The following is a 23,923-nucleotide window of genomic DNA, read 5'->3' as shown; positions in this document are numbered from 1 at the left end:
TTCAGTTGTAGTTTTGCAACAGCTGGAGGCACCCTCTTTGGGAAACACTGGTCTATGTAGAGGACAGGAGCTTCTTCAGGGTCTTGTACAGAACATGCAATGTCTTAAAAAAAGGAAAATGGAGCCGCCCTTACCTGGTGTCCAAAGGAGCAGCTAACCCTGGTACAGGTAAAGAGTACAGAACATTTAGTACCTCCCTGTACTGTAGGGGGCGCTACCAGGCACCAGTCAGTGCATGCACTTTAGGAATACACGGGTTTTACCAGTGAATGTCCATTCTGATTGGTCCGTTCTTCCAGCCATTGACAGGTTTCGCAGATTCCATAGCATTGTATGTTGAGTCTGGTTTCAAGATACAATGGTCCAAAAAAGACCATTGTATGTTGAAACTATTGTATGTTGAGGCCATTGTAAGTTGAAGGATCACTGTACTGCAAAACCAGCACGATGGTACCACTTGCCTAAAGTCCACAAGTCGCTGAGCCGACCCCCAGGCAGGCCAATTGTGTCCGGGATCGGCTCAGCGACAGAATTCCTGTCTCAATATCTAGATTGGATACTTACTCCATTACAGACAGCTATATTGTCACACGTAAAGGACACTAAGCACCTCCTCCAAATTTTAAAGGAGGTTCATGTAGAAGGAGGGAGCAATTTATGTTCGATAGACGTCACTAGCCTGTATACCCGTATCCCTCACGATGCGGGTATACAGGCAGTGAAGGAGTCCCTCGTGCAAGCAAACATTTCTGACAACATGATCGAATTTGTCATAGAGGGCCTTAAGTGTGTGCTTCATAACAGCACTTTCATGCATGGTAAACAATGGTATAAACAGGAGACCGGCACCCCGATGGGGACACCGGTCTCCTGTGCTTATGCTAATTTATTTTTGAGAAGCTTTGAAAATCGGTTTATAAACAGTACCACTAATCCATACCTCCCCTTCATAAAAATGTATTATCGCTATGTTGACGACATTATTCTAGTGTGGACTGGCACAGAAACTTTATTCAATGAGTTTACAGCATATTTAAATAATAATAGCGAGAATATGCATTTCACTGATAACTATGGTGGCGAGACTTCGGAGTTCTTGGATTTGAAACTCCTGATTGAAGAGAGTCATATCACTACTGAAAACTTTAGAAAGACAGTAGCTAAGAACACATTGCTACAATTTAACAGTTCCCACAGGTTTCTGACAAAAAAGAACATTCCTCATGGGCATTTAATTTGCCTTAAAAGGAATAATAGTAAAAATAATGAACAAAGGAAGGGATGTCCAGCGCAGACTCTTGTGCAAAGGGAACTTCTTTATTGATTAAAATTCATAGTTGCTAAGGGATACAACAAGGATTCTTGCAGTGTGACGCGTTTCAGCCCGCAGGGCCTTAGTCATACACATGTGTATGACTAAGGCCCTGCGGGCTGAAATGCGTCACACTGCAAGAATCCTTTTAGTGTGACGCGTTTCAGCCCGCAGGGCCTTAGTCATACACATGTGTATGACTAAGGCCCTGCGGGCTGAAATGCGTCACACTGCAAGAATCCTTGTTGTATCCCTTAGCAACTATGAATTTTAATCAATAAAGAAGTTCCCTTTGCACAAGAGTCTGCGCTGGACATCCCTTCCTTTGTTCATTACTTAACCAGATTAGTCCAAATCCAGTCCGGGCGCTTACAGGAGTGGGCTGGCATCTTTGTTTCTTGCTTCAAATAGTAAAAATAACACCTTTTTAACACAAGCTAATGAGTTAGCAACAAGGTTAAAAGAACGCAACTATCCAGATGATGTAATAAATTATGGTTGAAAAAAAAGCAGAGAAAGTTAAGAGGGAAGATCTGCTGAAAGACAAAAATCCACTTCACAATTCAGAAAATCTAAAAGAAAGATTCACCTTTGTATTCCAGAATACCCCTATGAATCCAGTGATAGAACGAGCTATACGTAGAAATTGGTTTCTACTGGAAGCCGATGAGGACCTGAAAAAAAGAGCAGAAAATAAGCCCCGCATAACATCCAGAAAAAATGTCACCATAGGTGATAAACTAAGAAAGAAACTTAAGAGTAGTACAAAATCAGAGAAAAAAGAAACATGGCTTAGAGACATCCCACCTAAAGGCACTTACCAATGTGTAAACTGCAACCAATGCAGATGAAACTGCTGGGAAACGAAACACGTGAGGCTAGGAGCAGTTTTTCATACTATTAAAGAGTTAATTACCTGTCGCACGAAAAACATTGCTTATGCAATAATATGTCCCTGCGGTTTCTTTTACGTGGGCCAGACCAAACGCCAGCTCCGGACGCGCATCAGGGAACATTTCTATACCATGCGCGCTGGAAAGCCAGGAGCGTCCCGTCTGCAGGCCCACGTAAGGGAAGCCCACGATAATAACCCAGATGTACTGCGCTTCGTAGGCTTAGAAAAAGTGTCATGTAATAAATATGAACAAATTGAGACAAAATTATTACGAGTGGAGACACTATGGATCATTAAATCCAATGCCACGGGCAACATAGGGTTAAACGATAAGACGGAGCTTTCAGCATGTTTCTACTTCCCCTCCTACCACGTCACCTGATCATGTGAGAGATGTTCAGGTGCGTGATAGGTGAAGCGCCAGGTCCACTTGTATATAAGGCAGTCATAGGCATCATGGGTCATGGCCAGACCAAGCACACCAAGTGCGCGAAACTAGAGCTCGGTCGCCACCACTTGTCCCCCCACCACCCCTCTCTTCTGTACCCCATATGTGAGCATGTCTCAATAAAAGAAGACCCTGCAGCCACGCTGGTGAGTGCCGATATTTATTTTCTCTTCACGGACACTATGAGATTTTTAAATGACTTCTGTTAAAAAAAATCTTAATCCTTTCAGTTACATAGTTAGTATGGTTGAAAAAAGACATACGTCCATCAAGTCCAACCAGGGGATTGAAGGGAAGGATGTAAGGGGATAAGGGAAAGGGATGTAGTTTTATAATTCTGCATAAGCATTAATGTTATTTTGTTCCAGGAATGTATCTAACCCTGCTTTAAAGCTGTTAATTGTTCCTGCTGTGACCAGTTCCTGAGGTAGACCGTTCCATAAATTCACAGTCCTCACGGTAAAGAAGGCGTGCCGCCCCTTTAGACTAAACCTTTTCTTCTCCAGACGGAGGGAGTGCCCCCTCGTCCTTTGGGGGGGTTTAACCTGGAACAGTTTTTCTCCATATTTTTTGTATGGGCCATTTATATACTTATATACGTTTATCATATCCCCCCTTAAACGTCTCTTCTCAAGACTAAACAATTGTAACTCCTTTAATCGCTCCTCATAGCTAAGATGTTCCATGCCCCATATTAGTTTAGTCGCGCGTCTCTGCACCCTTTCCAACTCCGCAGTGTCCCTTTTATGAACAGGCGACCAAAACTGAACAGCATATTCCAGGTGAGGCCGTACCAATGCTTTATAAAGGGGGAGTATTATGTCCCTGCCCCTCGAGTCCATGCCTCTTTTGATACATGACAATATCCTGCCGGCTTTGGAAGCAGCAGCCTGACATTGCTTGCTATTCTGTAGTCTGTGATCTACAAGTACACCCAGATCCTTCTCTACCAGTGACTCTGCCAGTTTAATCCCCCCTAAGACATACGACGCATGCAGGTTATTAGTACCCAGATGCATAACTTTACATTTATCCACATTGAACCTCATTTGCCAAGTGGATGCCCAGACACTTAGTCTATCCAAGTCATCTTGTAACTTATGCACATCCTCTATAGACTGTACCGTGCTACAAAGCTTGGTGTCATCTGCAAAGATAGAAACAGAGCTGTTAATACCATCCTCTATATCATTGATAAATAAATAAACAACAGCGGGCCCAGTACTGAACCTTGGGGTACACCACTAATAACCGGGGACCAATCAGAGTACGAATCATTGACCACCACTCTCTGGGTACGATCCATGAGCCAGTGTTCAATCCAGTTACAAACTAAAGTTTCCAAGCCCAAGGACCTTAACTTACCTGTCAGACGTCTGTGAGGGACAGTATCAAACGCTTTGGCAAAATCCAGAAACACTATATCCACAGCCATTCCTCTGTCAAGGCTTCTACTCACCTCTTCATAAAAGCAAATTAGATTGGTTTGACAACTTCTATCCTTAGTAAACCCATGCTGGCTATCACTTATAATACAATTATCCCCTATGTATTCCTGTATGTAATCCCTTATAAGTCCTTCAAACAATTTACCCACAATGCACGTTAGACTTACCGGTCTATAATTGCCTGGCGAAGACCTAGAGCCCTTCTTGAAGATTGGTACCACATTAGCCTTGCGCCAGTCCCTTGGCAGTATTTATGAGCTGCTGAAGTTGAGTTGTTCTTTTCTGGCTAAGTGCTCTCTGATGACACCTGTCTCGGGAACCGCCCAGTTTAGAAGCAAATCCCCCATAGCAAACCTCTTCTACTCTGTGCAGTTCCCGACACAAGCAGAGATGTCAGCAGAGAGCGCTGATGCCAGACAGAAAACACCAACTCAACTTCAGCAGCTGATAATTATTGAAAGGATTAAGATTTTTTTTTTAATAGAAGTAATTTACAAATCTGTTTGACTTTCTGGAGCCAGTTGATATAAATAAAAAAAAGTTTTACCCCTTTAACAAACACCTACACCAGTGGTCTCAAACTGTGGCTCTCCAGATGTGGCAGAATTTCAACTCCCAGCACGCCCGGACAGCCGTTGGCTGTCCGGGCGTGCTGGGAGTTGAAATTTTGCCACATCTGGAGGGCCGCAATTTGAGACCACTGACCTTTTGTCTTTACCTATAAATACTAAGGACTTCATTGAAGTGAATCGTATTGATAACATTGAACAAACAAATGCTCTTTTCAGTCTTCTGCCGCCTGCTTTCCCCTCCCGCAGATCCCAGGTACAGAATACGTCTGCTTTCTGTGTATCCTGTTGCTTTATGACTCACGAGCTGTGCTTCACAGTTGGAGTCACTGGATCTTGTAATATTAATTTTCCTGCTAGATCATCGATTTTTCCTTTGATGTCCCCCCCCCCCTCCAATCCCCTGTGATCGTACCAGTCTTTTATCTTAAACCAATTCTTACTCTTTGTAGTAAATTTCAAATAAAACTAGAAAAATACAAAATAAAGCCCTCCTGTGAGGCTGCATCATACACTGTGCGGAGGTAGCATGTAGCATGTCCAGGTGATTACGCTTCCATTGTCCAAGGCTAGGCTCATGGAGGCCGGCTCTCTCCATAGAAGAAACCATGTGACCCATGGCAAAGAGGAATTTGTCGGGTTCTTTGGGTAAAGGGACGAGGATGAACCTTCTTTATTTCACAATTTATGGAAGATAAATGACATTGATTAAAGGGGTACTTTAAAAAATGTTTTCAAATCAACTAGTGGCAGAAAGTTAAACATATTTGTAAATTACTTCTATTAAAAAATCTTAATCCTTCCTGTACTTATTAGCTGCTGAATACTACAGAGGAAATTCTTTTCTTTTTGGAATGCTCTCTGATGACATCACAAGCACAGTTCTCTCTGCTGACGTTATTATAATAATAATAATAACGCTTTATTTATTGTTGTCCTTAGTGGGGTTTGAACCCAAGTCCCCAGCACTGCAAGGCAGCAGCGCTAACCACTGAGCCACCATGCTGCCCTTAGCCTACATCTGCTATGCACGGTTGCTAAAATGGACAGAGATGTCTTCAGTGTTCCAAAAAGAAAGGAATTTCCTCTGTAGCATTCAGCAGCTAATAAGTACTGGAAGGATTAACATTTTTTTTAATAGAAGTCATTTACAAATATGTTTAACTTTCTGCCACCAGTTGATTTAAAAGAAAAAAGGTTTTCACCGGAGTACCCCATTAAGGACCCAGCCATTTTTTGCACATTTGACCACTGTCACTTTAAGCAATAATAACTCTGGAATGCTTTTACTTTACATTCTGATTCCGAGATCGTTTTTTCGTGACATATTCTACGTTATGTTAGTGGTGAATTTTTGTCGATACTTGCGTTATTTCTTGGTGAAAAATTCAAAAATTTTATGAAAAGATTGAAAATGTTGCATTTTTTTTTAAACTTTGAAGCTCTCTGCTTATAAGGAAAATGGATATTCCAAATAAATTATATATTGATTCACATATACAATATGTCTACTTTATGATAACATCATAAAGTTGACATGTATTTACTTTTGGAAGACACAAGAGGGCTTCAAAGTTCAGCAGCAATTTTCCACAAAATTTTCAAAATCAGAATTTTTCAGGGACCGCTTCAGTTTTGAAATGGATTTGAAGGGTTTTCTTATTAAAAAATACCCCATAAATGACCCCATTATAAAAACTGTACCCCTCAAAGTATTCAAAATGACATTCAGAAAGTTTGTTAACACTTTAGGTGTTTCGCAGGAATAGCAGCAAAGTGAAGGAGAAAATTCAAAATCTTCATTTTTTACACTCGCATGTTCTTGTAGACCCAGTTTTTGAATTTTTACAAGGGGTAATAGATGAAAAATCCCCCCAAAATTTGTAACATAATTTCTCTTGAGTATGGAAATATCTCAAATGTGTATGTAAAGTGTTCGGAGGGCGCAGTAGAGGGCTCAGAAGGGAAGGAGCGACAATGGGATTTTGGAGAGTGAATTTTGCTGAAATGGTTTTTGTGGGGCATGTCACATTTAGGAAGCCCCTATGGTGCCAGAACAGCAGAAATCCCCCACATGGCATACCATTTTGGAAACTACACACCTCAAGGCACGTAACAAGGGGTCCAGTGAGCCTTAACACCCCACAGGTGTTTGCTGACTTTTCGTTAAATTCGGATACAAGGGGTAATAGGAGAAAATTACCCCAAAATTTGTAACCCCATTTCTTCTGAGTATGGAAATACCCCATGTGTGGACGTCAAGGGCTCTGCTGGCGAACTACAATGCTCAGAAGAGAAGGAGCGCCATTGAGCTTTTTGAAAGAGAATTTGTTTGGAATGGAAGTCGGGGGCCATGTGTGTTTACAAAGCCCCCCGTGGTGCCAGAACAGTCAACCCCCCCCCCCACGTGACCCCATTTTGGAAACTACACCCCTCATAGAATTTAATAAGGGGTGCAGTGAGTATTTATACCCCACTGGCGTTTGACATATCTATGGAACAGTGAGGGGTGTGGGGTGTAAATGCTCACTGCACCCCTTATTACATTACGTGAGGTGTGTAGTTTCCAAAATGGGGTCACATGTGGGGGGGGGGTCCATTGTTCTGGCACTATGGGGGCTTTGTAAACACACATGGCCTTCAATTCCAGACAGATTTTCTCTTCAAAATCCCAAAGGCGCTCCTTCTCTTTGAGCATTGTAGTTCGCACGCAGAGCACTTTACATGCACATATGGGGTATGTTCTTACTCAGAAGAAATGGGGTTATACATTTTGGGGGGGCTTTTTTTCCTATTTTCCCTTGTGAAAATGAAAAATCTAGGGTAACACCAGCATTTTAGCGAAAAAAATTGTTTTTCTCATTTTCCCATCCAACTATTTTGTCAAACACCTGTGGGGTGTTAAGGCGCACTATACCCCTTGTTATGTTCCGTGAGGGGTGTAGTTTCCAAAATGGGATCACATGTGGGTATTTATTTATTTGTGTTAATGTCAGAACCGCTGTAAAATCAGCCACCCCTGTGCAAATCACCAATTTAGGCCTCAAATGTACATAGTGCGCTCTCACTCCTGAGCCTTGTTGTGCGCCCGCAGAACATTTTACGCCCACATATGGGGTATTTCCGTACTCAGGAGAAATTGCGTTACAAATTTTGGGGGTCTTTTTTTGCTTTTACCGCTTGTAAAAATAAAAAGTATGGGGCAACACCAGCATGTTAGTTTAAACAATATATATTTTTTTTTACACTAACAGGCTGGTGTAACTCCCAACTTTTCCTTTTCATAAGGGGTAAAAGGAAAAAAAAGCCCCCCAAATTTGTAGTGCAATTTCTCCCGGGTACGGAAAAACCCTATATGTGGCCCTAAACTGTTTCCTTGAAATACGACAGGGCTCCGAAGTGAGAGAGCGCCATGCGCATTTGAGGACTAAATTAGGGATTGCATAGGGGTGGACATAGGGGTATTCTACGCCAGTGATTCCCAAACAGGGTGCCTCCAGTGTTGCTAAACTCCCAGCATGCCTGGACAGTCAGTGGCTGTCCGTAAATGCTGAGAGTTGGTGATTTGCAACAGCTGGAGGCTCCGTTTTGGAAAACTGCCGTACGATACATTTTTCATTTTTATTGGGGGGGACAGTGTAAGAGGGTGTATATGTTGTGTTTTACTCTTTATTTTGTGTTAGTATAGTGTAGTGTTTTTAGGGTACGTTCACACTGGCGGGCGTTCACAGTGAGTTTACCGCTAGGAGTTTGTGCTGCGGCGAAAAATTTGCCGCAGCACAAACTTGAAGCAGAAAACTAACTAAACCTGCCTAAAACTAACTAAAATGTACCCTGTACATTCACATTGGGGGACAAACCTCCAGCTGTTTCAAAACTACAACTCCCAGCATGTACTGACAGACCGTGCATGCGGGAGTTGTACTTTTGACACAGCTGGAGGCACACTGGTTTGAAAACCTTCAGTTACCTAACTCAGTATTTTCCAACCAGTGTGCCTCCAGCTGTTGCAAAACTACAACTCCCAGCATGTACTGATCGCCGAAGGGCATGCTGGGAGATGTAGTTATGCAACAGCTGGAGGTACAGAACTACAACTCCTAGCATGCCGAGACAGCTGTTTGCTGTTTAGACATGCTGGGATTTGCAGTTTTGCAACAGCTGGAGGCACACTGGTTGGAAAATACTGAGTTTTGGAGAGCTATAGTTTAGAGACCACTGCACAGTGATCTCCAAACTGTGGACCTCCAGATGTTGCAAAACTACAAATCCCAGCATGCCCAGACAGCAAACTGCTATGTGGGAATTCTAGGAGTTTTAGTTTTGCAAGATCTGGAGAGCGACAGTATAGAGATCATTGTGCAGTGGTCTCGAACTGTAGCTCTTCAGCTGTTGCAAAACTACAAATCCCAGCATGCTTAAACAGCTCTCTGGGCATGCTGGAAGTTGTAGTTTTGCAACATCTGGAGTGCTACAGTTTAGAGACCACTCTATAGTGGTCTCAGACTGTAGCCCTCCAGATGTTGCCAAGCAACTCACTAGCTTCCGTAGGATTCACGGAGCTGTGTCGCCGTCCTCTTCTTCCGTCGATCGTCGCCCGCTGCCGCCGCCGATGGGTGAGTGGACTTCGGCACCCGTCCTGTGTTGTTTCCCCGTTCTGCCCCGCCTATTGTGGGTGGGCAGGACAAGGAAACCGAAAGTAAAGCCCCCCGCCCCCGATCTGCTATTTGTGGTCGCGTCTTGATGACCAATAGCAGGGATAGGAGGGGTGGCACCCCTGCCACCTCACTCCTAGCGCTTCAGGGGGATCGTGGGTGTCCCCCTTCTATTCCGGGTCATCGGGTCACCATAGACCCGAATCGGAGCAAATCGCAAGTGTGAATTCACTTGGGATTTGCGCCGATCGCCGACATGGGGGGTCTGATGACCCCCCCTGGGCATTTGCGCGGGGTGCCTGCTAATCGATATCAGCAGGCAACCCGGTCCGCTCCCCGCCCGACGTGCGGCGAGGACAGAAATTCCCACGGGCTTATGGATACGTCCTGGGTCCTTAAGTACCAGAGAGCCAGGGCGTATCCATACGCCCTAGGTCCTTAAGGGGTTAAAGGGGTACTCCGGTGAAAAACTTTTTTTTTTTAATCAACTGGTGCCAGAAAGTTAAACAGATTTGTAAATTACTTCTATTAAAAAATCTTAATCCTTCCTGTACTTATTAGCTGCTGAATACTACAGCGGGAATTCTTTTCTTTTTGAAACACAGAGCTGTCTGCTGACATCACGAGCACAGTGCTCTCTGCTGACTTCTCTGTCCATTTTAGGAACTGTCCAGAACAGCATATGTTTGCTATGGGGATTTCCTTTTACTCTGGACAGTTCCTAAAATGGAGTTGTAGTTTTGCAACATCTGGAGGTCCACAGGTTAAAGACCACTGATCTAGGGGATTACTGAACAAATGTAGGGAGCTGAACAAGAGCTGTGGAGGACCAGCGGGGAAGCATGGCTAGGTAAGTATATATATTTTTTTCTATATTTCCCTGAGCAGCAGGGGTACTCCGGTGGAAAACTTTTTATTTTTAAATCAACTGGTGCCAGAAAGTTAAACAGATTTGTAAGTTACTTTTATTAAAAAATCTTAATCTTTCCAGTACTTATTACCTGCTGAAATCCTTTTTTTATTTTTATTTTTGGAACACAGTGCTCTCTGCTGACATCTCTGTCCATTTTAAGAACTGTCCAGAGTAGGAGAAAATCCCCATGGAAAATATATGCCACTCTGGACAGTTCCTAAAATGGACAGAGTTGTCAGCAGAGAGCACTGTGTTCCAAAAAGAAAATCATTTCCTCTGTAAAATTCAGCAGCTAAAAAGTATTGGAAGGATTAAGATTTTTTAATAAAAGTAATTTACAAATCTGTTTAATTTTCTGGCACCAGTTGATTTAAAAAAAAAAAAAGTTTTCCACCGGAGTACCCCTTTAAGTACTGAATCGGTAAATGTTTCCAGAGCTGCAATTTCTGAACTTTCCTCCCATAAACTACATCTCATTATCTACAGGTTTTACTGTCTATGTGCACTTGTCTTGTCAGGTTATTGTGTACACAATAACATAATAGAGGAACGTCTGCACATCGGTGTCAGGCATAATGAAGAGTACAGAATCAACATCAAGGCAACTGTTTGCTATCTCAGTTTTGATGTTACATTAAATAGGGTCTAGTTGTGCTGAAATAATTCACCCGATACCACAGATCTTAAAGGGAATGTGTCATCAAAAATGACCTATTGTTTAAATTGGTTGGTAATAGTGGAAGAGCAAAAGAACCTTCAAATGGCGCTGCTGGTTCCGTAGGAAGGTGGAATAAACCAAGTCCGGAGTGGAGTGATGTAAGAACTTGTGGATTTTATTGCGTCCGTGGCAACCCTCCGCCGACATGCGCCCTCGCATTGCGCATCAGCTCTGGCTCACATCTGGACCCCGGATGTTTACATCTCTGGTCCGGATGTGCGGCCAGACACCGCCAGGCACCGGCATCCATTTATTTATGCCACTAACGTGATTCTTTGCATAACAGAATATGGTCCATATTGTTACTTACATATGATCTATATAATGTCATTATATTTAGTTTTTATGCTATTCTTAAGTGTTTTACCAGAATGTAATTTGCATGACTCCTCCCCTTAATGTACCTGGCGCCCTTTTTTCCCCTATTTATAGAATCACTGTTTGTATAGTCTGCACACTGATCTGAAGAAGGGGGTGGCTCCCCCGAAACGCGTAATCCTGTCTTGTATCGCTTTTTATTGCTTTTATTGGTTTTATCCTTATGCAATAAAATCCACAAGTTCTTACATCACTCCACTCTTCACTTGGTTTATTCCACCTTCCTACGGAACCAGCAGCGCCATTTGGAGGTTCTTTTGCTCTTCCACTATTACCTGCTTTCTCCAGGAGACGGTTCTACCTCACCTGTAACCTCAGGCTCAGCAGCGGATCCAGCTACTTTATAACCCCATATGGGGGTTGATATGCAAGTTTAACACTTGCTCTAAGGTGAGCAGCTACTACCAAAGGGGCCTGCAAGCCCCTCACCTTTCTCCTTTCCCCCTTCCCTATACCACCCAAACGGTATCACACGAGGCTCTCCCTCTGTTCTCTTATTCCCCCCCAAACACACACACAGGCTCTCTATATTGTTTAAATTATGTCTTATATTTTTTTTATTATGCACAAAGAACACTTGCCACTCTACTTGGTGAAAATATGTTTTGCAATTTTATTGTTAATCCGAAAAAAACTGATGTTTCGGTCAAGACGATGTAGAAAGAAAAAAAATGGTGCACTGGAATGGCGCTAAATCCGCTCAATCCCAAAAAGTTTACCTAGTGACACCCTTTTTTCATTGTGTATATAAGACTGACTGTTATGCCAATCTGAAGAAGGGGGTCTGAACCCCTGAAAGTTGTTATTCTGTATGTATTATCCAAAAGTGTCAATAAACGTATTGATGCTTTTACCATAATAATATCTACGAGTCCTGAAAACTCTTTAGGATTAAGCAGATGTAACGCCATTCCAGTGCACCATTGTTTTTTTCCTATATCGTGGCACAGTTAGGCATATTTGCCTTTCTAGAGCTTTGGAAAGCTAGGTAAAAACCAACATGTTATGCCAGAGACAAGACTAGACATGTAGTATGTTTTGGGGGCGGGACAACTGAACGTGTGTTCCGGTGGTGTAGAGGTTAATCCCTCCATGACAAAACATTTAAGGGCTTTTGGTAATGTTGCAAGGGGTCCAGCAGTAACCCTTCACTGCCGTATTAACGACTTCCTTCTATAGCATGTAGGTGGTTGACATTCAATACTTGAAGAGGCACTTCAAGCTTAAAGGGGTACTCTGCCCCTAGGCATTTTATAGGGATAAGATGTCTGATCGCGGGGTCCCGCCACTGGGGACCCCCACGATCTCCCTGCTTCACCCGGCGTTCGTTTAGAGCGTCGGAGGCAGTGCCGGAGGCACGTGACGTCATGGCCATGCCCCGCTCGTGACATCATGGCTACGCCCCCTCAATGCAAGTCTATGGGAGTCTCCATAAGCTGGCATGGCCATGACATCACAAGCCTCTGTCCCGCATCGCCAGTCATCCGGCACGGATTAATTAATGAGGAGTAAAGCCAGGCCCGGTGAAGCCGGTCTTGCTCAGAACTTTACGGTGACAGCAGCTCACTGAGCTTTCGAACATTGCTAGGCTCTCCTTGCTTGAGCCTGGAAGCTGGAGAAGGGATGAGGAACACATGATGGTGCTTTTAAACCAGAATGAAAGAAGGAAGTAAAGGGAATCTTGAAATGAAGTCATGGTAGCCCAGCGTAACTTGAAGCTAGGAGCTAGTAGCAAAACCATAAGACCCCAGGTTATCCAGACATTGCTTTCATTTATGTGACATAATGTGTCCACCATCTTGGAGAGAGAAAGCTGAGAGAGAGGAGGTACTGATCCCAGAAAGCCTTCACAAATCCACTAGAAAGTTAAAGTAAGCAGAGCAAAGCATTGAGCAGCGGGCTGACCTAAGACACTTACATCCTATCACCTGCATTACTGTGCCAGGGGCAGACTGACAACACTCAGGGCCCCCGGACTAAAAAGAGCAAAGGCAACACTCTGCCGCTGGTCACATTTCAGCCGCACCTATAAGAAACACTTCAATGTAGGTAAAATGATTTTCCATGACCAATAATACCAGTATACAAGGAGGAAATATATACCGCCATACTGTACTGAATAAAACCACTATACACAGACCAGTATACTATACAGGATCTGTATACTATATAAGTGATTATATACAGTGCCCATATTGCGGTAAATACCAGCTGTAAAGAGATCTGTATACAATATAAGTGTTTATATACAGGACAATATGGCGGTAGATATCAGCTGTACACAGGATATGTATACCATATAAGTGATTATATACAGGACAATACGGCAGAAGATATCAGCTGTAAACAGGATCTGTATACCATATAAGTGCTAACAGTAACATCTAGGGACTCAGAATTATGTCTTTTCTGATCAGACCGCCATGACGATCTCTTAAGTTCTGCAAGACAAATATGTTAGACTCTGCTCTTTTCCAGTGCCCTCCCCTCCTCTACACAATCTTCCCATCTATAGGCCCCTAACTGTTATAAAACCCTCCTTGGTGTCCTGCACAGTGAAAGGGCAAGTAAGAAGATCAGGAAGCCAGATATGTTCGTAGGTGACTAGACAGGGAAGTAGGTAGCCAGGCATGTAGGTAGGTGGCTAGCTAGGTAGTTAGGCAGCCATGTATGAAGGCTAGGTATGTACATGGTTAGGTAGTTAGGTTGTCATGTATGTAGCTAGGTAGCAAGATATGTAGGTAAATAGTTAGACAAGCAGGTATGTAGGTAGTAAGATAGCCAGGTATGTAGGTAAGTAGTTAGGCATCCACATATAAAGTTAGGTAGGAAGCCAGCAACCCCCTCCACCCGGTGGCGGATCCAGAGTCTAGTCTCGAGAAGGGCCCAATAAGAGTATTTTGTGTTAGCGGACAGAAAATAAGGTGTTGTTTACGGAAGTCACAGGTAGGTAATGCCTGCAGAAGGTAGTGGCCCCTAGTAGATCATGCCCCCAGGTAGTTAATTTCCCCCAGGTAGGTAGTCATGCCCCTGTAGGTAAAACCCCCAAATAGCTGTCCCCTGTATAAAACTCCCCTATGTAGGTAGTAGGAAGCGCCCCTATCAGTTTGGTAGTCCCCATATCAACTAGGCAGGAACATAATAGATAGTCCCCCCCACATTAGGTATAGGCAGCAGAGTTCCCCCACAGTAAGTATAGACAGCAAAGTTCCCCCACATTAGGTATATGCTGCACGGTTCACTCACATTAGGTATAGGCAGCAGAGTTCCCCCACATAAGGTATAGGCAGCAGAGTTCCCCTCCCCAGGATGAAAAAAAAAATTGCTCTCCTCCAAAATGCAGAAGGGGCCCGCGTCTTCCTTCCTCCACAGTGCAGGCGCTGATGAGTGATGTAATTGGCGCCTGCACTGCGCAACCGAGGCAGAGGTAACATCTCCTGTGTGTAGGCCTCTGATGGGGCACACACAGAGAGGAGGTTTTCTGCTCTATGTGTGTGAGCCGCAGCATGTTTGAGGCAATGTTTTGTTGAAAATGCCTTATCATTTTGCAGTACTACGATGCATTTTCTTTTTCCAAGTCACAATAAAAATGCCAAAAATATGTTGTGTGGAAACTTAACCAGGTGGCGTTTCAAACTTCATTATTGACTCCCTGATAACATCTGTTCGCAAAGTTTTTGGTTAAAAAAAGAAAATGTCATACAGTGAGTATGGTGGGCCTTATTTAGCATTTTTCCCACACAAAAAATCCCAGCCTGACTCTCCTTTCCATTTGGACAGGGATTGCAGATATTCATTCACTTGCTGTCGAAACAATAAGTGTCTATTCACACGTGCGTAATTTCCGCTCATCCGCACCAATTCCGCTTCTGCTTGTGTGGATGATGTGTGGAATTGGTGCGGAATCCGTGCGGAAATTCTGCAGAAGTGTGAATGGGAGTGTGGAATCCAATAGAAGTCTATTGGGCTTTCATTTGAGGTGGAATTCTGCCGTGTGAATAGACCCTAAGGGTCTATTCACACCACAAAATTTCTGCTAGCGGAATTCTGCCTCAAATTAATGCCCATAGACTTCTCTGGGATTCCGCACTCCCATTCAATCTTCTGAATTTCCGCTTACGGAATTCCGCAAGCGGAAATTCAGAAGTGTGAATGGGAGTTTCGGAATCCCATAGAAGTCTATGGACTTTAGTTTGAGGCAAAATTCCGCAAACGGGGATTCTGCCCAGTGTTGAGCGCGAATATTAAAAATGCAAATTTTTACCGCAAATATCGACACTTGCCGATTTCGTGAATATTTAAAATATAGTGATATATTTGTATTGACATATATATATATATATATATATATATATATATATATATATATATTTATTATTTTTTAATGCACATTTTTACGCGAAAATTATGCGAATATCAGCACTTCCAGACTGGACACTGATCCCTCTCTTCTTTTAGCTGGAAGATATAATTGCGCGTGCGCATTATGAGAATTTCTTTATGAATTATTGCATAAAAAAAAAGAGAACGAACATAGCGAATATGCAAATTTTCAGAACATTGGACGAATGTTGGTCCATACAAGTTCAAATATGGCCCCTGCCGCTCATCACTAATTCTGCCATGTGAATAGAGCCTAGGGGTACGTTCACACGCGCAGATTTTTTTAGCGGGTTTTCCGCTGCGTATTTGAAAGTGGGCGGGCTCTTCTCGGCTGTCCGTAGCCGATTTTCCGCGGCAGAATTTAGGCTGCGGAAAATCCGCCACAGTCCCTACTGACTTCAATGGGGCTTGCTGCGGATTTTCTGCAGTTTACATTCCGCCGCGGAAAATCTGCTGCGGACAACCGAGAAGAGCCCGCCCACTTTCAAATATGCAGCGGAAAAAACGCAAAAAAATCTCCGCGTGTTATGCTGGGTTCTAAAAAAAACATCTAAAATAAGTCAGCTGCGCGTGACAAAACCGAAGATGTTTCTACTCTGCTCCATCAGGAATCGCGCACATCCTGCAAATGACCAGCAAAGCAGTCAAATGAGATAATATAAGGAATGAAGGAAAAATATTGATGCTCGAGAGAAGAAAAGGAATGTGGGATGATGGGAAGGAAGGAGTCGTGTTTGTTATTGTTCTTTTAAAACTAAAAATGAAGTCACGGAGAATATTTTAGATGAGACCCAGATATAAAGAAGTTCTCTCCATGCCAAGGCGCGGTGAGTAATGCCGAGCGAGAGAATCATTTCTCTGATAGCGGACCAAGTTTAATTGCCAGATCTATGAGTCACGCAGCCGGTTGAGCGCGGCACATACATTCTCAACATGGGACTGTAAGGAGGAATATGCTTTCCATCTGTGAGGACCTAATTACCAGCAAAATCAAAAACACACTCAGATGTTTTCATTGTGTCGGATTCAATGTGCAGCCGGGGAAAATGTATTATTTCAGGGGGTGAAAAAAAAAAAAAAGAGAAAAAAAGTCTTGTTTTGTGGTGGGGAGGAAGGGGTGTCAGGCAAAGTCGTTTAGCTCAATAATTGGCTTTGTTACCTATTTTTTTTATTTATTTATTTTTTGTTTTATTGAGAGTCGGAATTACTTAATACCACTGAATAATGAATCATTATTTTACTTCAGGTCGTCGGCCATTTATCACCTTCATCTCGCCACAACTGACCCACTCTTTTAGTCGCTCGGCTAATGAGATAATCTTATTTACTTTCCATAAGGAAACGGAAATATCAAAAGGGAAGAGGAGACTGACTAGATTAAATATTTTTTTCCAGTTTTGCAAAGCTTCTAGACCAGTGTTTTTCAACCAGGGTGCCTCCAGCTGTGGCTAAACTACAACTCCCAGCATGCCCGGACAGCCGAAGGCTGTCCGGGCATGCTGGGAGTTGTAGTTTGGCCACAGCTGGAGGCACCCTGGTTGGGAGACACTGTTCTAGACATTGATGGTAGGACAATGCTCACATTCTGGCTAGGCCCGGGAAAGCAATGAATTATTAATTTTTATATAAACTATTATTGCCCTAATGCTTATCGTCCATAATGTGCAATTTTACTATGATGTATAGCCACTATTTGATATGCTAGAGCTGAGTACCCGGCGTTGCCCCGGCAACAATTATATATTCATAGCTGCCTTGCCAAAAAGATAATCTCTTCGGGAGACTGGGAAAGCTGGGGTAATAGTGTGAGCCCTGCGCTGTGTACAGCCTGCCACCCAGCTTTCCCAGTCTGCTGAAGATAATATTTGTCATATTGGAGCTCTTCAGAAAACTGGGAAAGCTGGGTGGCATGCCTACTGCATGCTACCCAGCTTTCCACATCCTCCCTGCACAGTGCTGCCATGCCCACTCACTCTTCTCTGCGATAAATCTTTCTTCCGGCTCACCCTGTCCCTTTCCTTACCTCCACACTAACTATTCTCTGCACCTGCCTGCCTGACAGTTAAATAATGCTTTATCGTGAAGTTGGTGTGGAGCCAAGATGTTTAAAACTCTCTGGCAATCTACACAGTCTGTGAGTAATATGATCGAGAGATGTACTGGAAATCATATAAACTTGCTTGGGCTCTGCTGTGTGCGCGTATACATATATAACATTTATAATATTTGTATTTATTTATTAAAAAAAAAATTTAACCAGAGGTGTAGCTAGGGTTTGGTGGGGCATGTGCATTCACCAAGAATATTACAAATGTATCCTTTTATACCATTTCCTATGGCTCATTATATGCACCAAAAAAATATATGATTTTGCAATACTCTGTCAGGAGTTGTTTTTCTGTATGAATCCTTTCTGTAGCCATCCAGTGGTCATTATGGGGATTGCAGTTTGTTGAGGATTTTGCTAGCATATTGAGATATTCTAATATGAGAAAGTGGAGGCCTTAGCTAAGTGTAAGGGGAAGTAAGGGTGGGACATTGTAAATTAGATTATAAAAAGTATGTTTTGTCTTAGGATAAGGAAAATCTAGTAACAGCTCTGCTGATAAAGATTGGTTACTGATAATATATATTACAGTGGGGCAAAAAAGTTTGTGCATGTTTGATTGTGCAAGTTCTCCCACTTAAAAAGATGAGAGTGGCCTGTAATTTTCATCATAGGTATACTTCAACTATGAAAGACAGAATGAGGAAAAAAAATCCATAAAATCACATTGTCTGATTTTTTTTTAATGTATTTGCAAATGATGGTGGAAAACAAGTATTTGGTCACCTACAAACAAGCAAGATTTCTGTCTCTCACAGACCTGTAACTTTAAGAGTCTCCTCTGTCCTCCACTCGTTACCTGTATCAATGACACCTGTTTGAACTTGTTATTAGTATAAAAGACACCTGTCCACAACCTCAAGCAGTAACACTCCAAACTCCACTATGGCCAAGACTAAAGTGCTGTCGAAGGACACCAGAAACAAAATTGTAGACCTGATCCAGGCTGGGTAGACTGAATCGGCAATAGGCAAGCATCTTGGTGTGAAGAAATTAACTGTGGGAGCAATTAGTAGAAAATGGAATATATACAAGACCACTGATAATCTCCCTCGATCTGGGGCTCCACGAAAGATCTCACCCAATGGTGTCAAAATGATCACAAGAACTGTAAGCAAAAATCCCAGAATTATACCAAAAGAAACCAGAAAACGGCTAACAGCTACAGCTGGTCCACATTACATATATCCACCAACAAAACAGAACCAGACTGTGTTAAATGTATAAATACGATTTATTAACATCTATGCAAAAATATATGACATACATTTAAAATGGGAAAGAATAAAATACGGCACTAGAGTCACAACCGCAGAAGATTGGAGACGGCAGGATGGAAGTCCTCCTGCCATGCAGACACACACCTGCCAGCTCCTACCCCAACGTACGTTTCGCCTGCGCCTTTTGCCTGACGAAGCACAGGCGAAACATACGTTGGGGTAGGAGCTGGCAGGTGTGTGTCTGCATGGCAGGAGGACCTTTTATGTGGTTTGTCTAACATTTGTTAGCTTTTCCATGTTTTTTCACAGGTTATATCATTACTTTTGTGGTATATTGGTTTCACTTCTTGAAATGTAACATTATTTATTCTTTAACTACCCTTGTCAACCAGTCCCACATGTTTTGTATTATTAAGATACCGTGCTCATTCTCCCTGCATATTATGTACTCCATGTATTGACTTCCATCCTGCCGTCTCCAATCTTCTGCGGTTGTGACTCTAGTGCCGTATTTTATTCTTTCCCATTTTAAATGTATGTCATATATTTTTGCATATATGTTAATAAATCGTATTTATACAAAAATCCCAGAATGACACAGGGGGACCTAGTGAATGACCTGCAGAGAGCTGGGATCAAAGTAACAATCAGTAACACACTACGCCGCTAGGGACTCAAATCATGCAGTGCCAGACGTGTCCCCCTGCTTAAGTCAGTGCATGTCTGGGCCCATCTGAAGTTTACTAGAGAGCATTTGGAGGATCCAGAAGAGTATTGGGAAGAGTATTGGGAGAATGTCATATGGTCAGATTAATAACTCAACTCGACCTGTTTGGAGGAAAAAGAATGCTGAGTTGCATCTAATGAACACCATACCTACTGTGAAGGATGGGGGTGGAAACATCGTACTTTGGGACTGTTTTACTGCTAAGGGACAAGGACGACTGATCCGTGTAAAGGAAATAATGTATGTATGTATCGTGAGATTTTGAGTGAAAACCTCCTTCAATGAGCAAGGACATTGTAGATGAAACCTGTCTGGGTCTTTTAGCATGACAAACACACCTCACGGATAATGAAGGAGTGGCTTTGTAAGAAGCATTTCAAGGTCCTGGAGTGGCCTAACCACTCTCAAGATCTCAACCCCATAGAAAACCTTTGGAGGGAGTTGAAAGTCTGTGTTGCCCAGCGACAGCCCCAAAATATCACTGCTCTAGAGGAGATCTGCATGGAGGAATGGACAAAAATACCAGAAACAAGTGTGTAAGACTTACAGAAAATGTTTGACCTCTGTCATTGCCAAGAAAGGGTAATAGCAAAGTATTGAGATGAACTTTTGTTATTGACCAAATACTTATTTTCCACCATAATTTGCAAACAAATTCTTTAACAATTAGACAATGTGATTTTATGGATAATTATGTCTCTCATAGTTGAGCTATACTTATGATGAAAATTACAGAACCCTCTCATCTTTTTAAGATGGACAACTTGCACAGTTGGTGGATGACTAAATACTTTTTTGCCTTACTGTACATGGTTTTTTAACCCCTTAAGGACCAAGCCCATTTTAACCTTAAGGACCTTATTTTTACGTTTTCATTTTTTCCATAACTCCTTTATATTTCCATCTACAGACCCATATAAGGGCTATATATATATATATATATATTTTTTTTTTTTTTTTGCGTGACCAATTGTACTTTGCAATGAAACCTTTCATTTTACCATTTAAATGAAAACCACAATTTTGCACATTTTGGAGGGTTTTCTTTTCACACTATACACTTTACGGTAAAAATGACATGTGTTCTTTATTCTGTGGGTCAATACGATTAAAATGAGACCCATGGCCTGATACTTTTATATTTTTGTACCACTTAAAAAAATCTAAAACTTTTTGTACAAAATCAGTATTCTAAAATCGCCCTGTTTTGACAACCAATAACTTTTTCATTTTCTCTCGTTTTTTGCGCTGTCATCTGTACTCTTTATCAATACCACATTTGCATATATACAACTTTTAGATAATTTTTTATTATTTTTTTTAAATAAAATGTGACAAAAAAAGCTGCATTTTTGGACTTTTTTATTTTTTACATTTACGCCATTCACCGTAAGGGATAATTAACATTATATTTTGATAGTACGGACATTTATGCACGCGGTGATACAAAATATGTTTATAGAAAAAAAATTACGCTTTTTGGGGATAAAATGGGAAAAACTGACAATTTTCATTTTTATTGGGGGAGGGGATTTTTCACTTAAAATTTTTCAAATTTATTTTACACTTTTTATGTCCCCATAGGGGACTATCTATAGCAACCCTTTGATTGTGAATACTGTTCAGTGCTATGCATAGGACATAGCACTCCTGAGTATTATCGGTGATCTTCTGCTCTGGTCTGCTCGATCTCAGACCAAAGCAGAAGACCCCGGGAGACGGCCAGAGCCAGGTGAGGGGACCTCCGGCTGCCATGCTGGATGATCGGATCACCGCGGCAGCGCTGCGGGCGATCCGGTCATCCATTCAAAGTGCCGCACTGCCGCAGATGCCGTGATCTTTATTGATCACGGCATCTGAGGGGTAAATGGCGGACATCCGCGTGATCGCGGATGTCGGCCATTACCAGTGGGTCCCCGGCTGCTACTAGCTACTGTTCCGATGATTGTGGTCATACACAGGACGTAAATGTACGTCCTGGTGCAGGAAGTCCCGCCAAACCAGGACGTACATTTACGTCTGTGGTCGTTAAGGGTTTAAAGAATTTAATATTGATGGCCTATTCTCAGGATAGGCCATCAATGTCTGATCGGCTGGGTTCCAACACTCTCAACGATCAGCTGTTTAGCATAGGCATAGACACAATGAATATTCAGCAAATGTGAATACCTTGAAAATCTAACCAATCAGGGTGGACATTTCTCTGGTGTGGTACTGAACTGATTAGGGATGAGTCAATCGAATCTGACAAATCCGAATTTGTTACTAATTTCAGGAAAAATTTGATTTGTAATGAATGTGAATCTTGCTGCCTTTCTATCAAGCGAATTGCTTCATTAACCTCTTAAGGACATAGGACGTTCTCTAACGTCCCCACTACCTGGGCTTTAATGCCCAAGGACGTTAGAGAACGTCCTGTTGTATTTCCGATCTCTTCCGCTCGCCGGGCAGAGATCGGAACTGGATGCCTGCTGAAATCCTTCAGCAGGCATCCAGGGAAAACGCCGAGGGGGGCCATGTAGGAAATCGCCCTTGCGATCTGCGGCGATACCGGGCTGATCGGGTCTCTGGGACCCGACCGCCCGGTAATTTCGCATGATCCCGGCTGTCAAAGACAGCCAGGACCATGCTGAAGACTAGGAGCGAGGTGACAAGCCTGCCACCTCCTCCGATCCCCTGCGATCCGTCGGTTAACTAACCGACCAATCGCAAGGGGGGGGGGGCGGTTACTTCCTCTCGTCCTGCCCGGCCCCTTGAAGTCCGGAGAGGACGGGAGAAGGACCGGAGGACGCGGCGGGGGACGGGGGAGTGCTGGGGCCCGGCACCTGAAGACTCGGATCCCGGCGATGAAGACGGTGGCGGCGGCGACAGGTGAGTGGATCTTCAGCCGCGGTCGGGCCCTTTACAGCAATGCACGTCGCCGTAAAGCGACATGCATTGCTGTAATGGGAGCCTGTAAACTACAACTCCCAGCATTCCCAGACAGCCCTTGGCATCTGGGCATGCTGAGAGTTGCAGTTTTGCAACATCTGGAGGTCCACAGTTTGGAGACCACTGTGCCCTTCCAGATGTTGCAAAACTACACATCCTCAGCATGCCCTTACTGTCCAGGCATGCTGGGAGTTGTAGTTCTGTAACATCTGGCCCTTCAGATGTTGCAGAACTACAACTCCCAGCATGCCTGGACAGTTTTGGCATACTGGGAGTTGTAGTTTTGCAACATCTGGAAGGGCACAGATTGGGAACCACTGTATTAGTGGTCTGCAAACTGTAGTCCTCCAGATGTTGCAAAACTACAACTCCCAGCATGCTGGGAGTTGTAGTTCGGCAACATCTGGCTCTAAAGATGTTGCCGAACTACTACTCCCAGCATGCCTGAGAATGCTGGGAGTTGTGGTTTTGCAACAACTGGAGGCACACTGGTTGGGAAACATTGTCTGTTTCCTAACTCAGTGTTTCCCAACCGTGTGCCTCCAGCTGTTGCAAAACTATAACTACCAGCATGCACTGATAAACTGTGCATGCTGGGAGTTGTAGTTTTGTAACAGCTGGAGCCCCCCCCCCCCCTGTGAATGTACAGGGTACATTCACATGGGCAGGGGGCTTACAGTGAGTATCAGGCTGCAAGTTTGCGATGCAGCAAATTTTGCGCGGCAGCTCAAACTCGCAGCGGGAAACGTGCTGTAATCCCCCGCCCGTGTGACTGTACCCTAAAAACACTACACTACACTAACACAAAATAAAATAAAAAGTAAAAAACACTACATATACACATAACCCTACACAGCTCCCCTCCCAATAAAAATGAAAAACGTCTGGTACGCCACTGTTTCCAAAATGGAGCCTCCAGCTGTTGCAAAACAACAACTCCCAGTATTGCCGGACAGCCGTTGACTGTCCAAGCATGCTGGGAGTTTTGCAACAGCTGGAGGCACCCTGTTTGGGAATCACTGGCGTAGAATACCCCTATGTCCACCCCTATGCAAATCCCTAATTCAGGCCTCAAATGCGCATGGCGCTCTTACTTTGGAGCCCTGTCGTATTTCAAGGCAACAGTTTAGGGTCACATATGGGGTATCGCCGTACTCGGGAGAAATTGTGTTACAAATTTTGGGGGGCTTTTTCTCCTTTAACCCCTTATGAAAAGGTG

General features: G+C 43.2%; 1 long non-coding RNA gene across 2 annotated transcripts in view; it reads right to left on the bottom strand.

Annotated features, from left to right (window-relative positions):
* The window catches only part of LOC130277382 (uncharacterized), a 144,009-nt gene that overhangs the window by 100,392 nt on the left and 19,694 nt on the right, over nucleotides 1-23,923 (bottom strand). For both annotated transcript variants that reach the window (XR_008845447.1, XR_008845446.1), the window contains exon 3: nucleotides 1,902-1,986. This is a non-coding gene — a long non-coding RNA (uncharacterized LOC130277382). The remainder of the gene's footprint in view (nucleotides 1-1,901; nucleotides 1,987-23,923) is intronic.

The sequence above is a fragment of the Hyla sarda genome, chromosome 6 (genome assembly GCF_029499605.1).
Source record: "Hyla sarda isolate aHylSar1 chromosome 6, aHylSar1.hap1, whole genome shotgun sequence".
Classification (NCBI taxonomy): Eukaryota; Metazoa; Chordata; class Amphibia; order Anura; family Hylidae; genus Hyla; species Hyla sarda.
The sequence above is the reverse complement of the archived record's forward strand: the minus strand, read 5'-3'. Positions and strand labels throughout refer to the sequence as shown.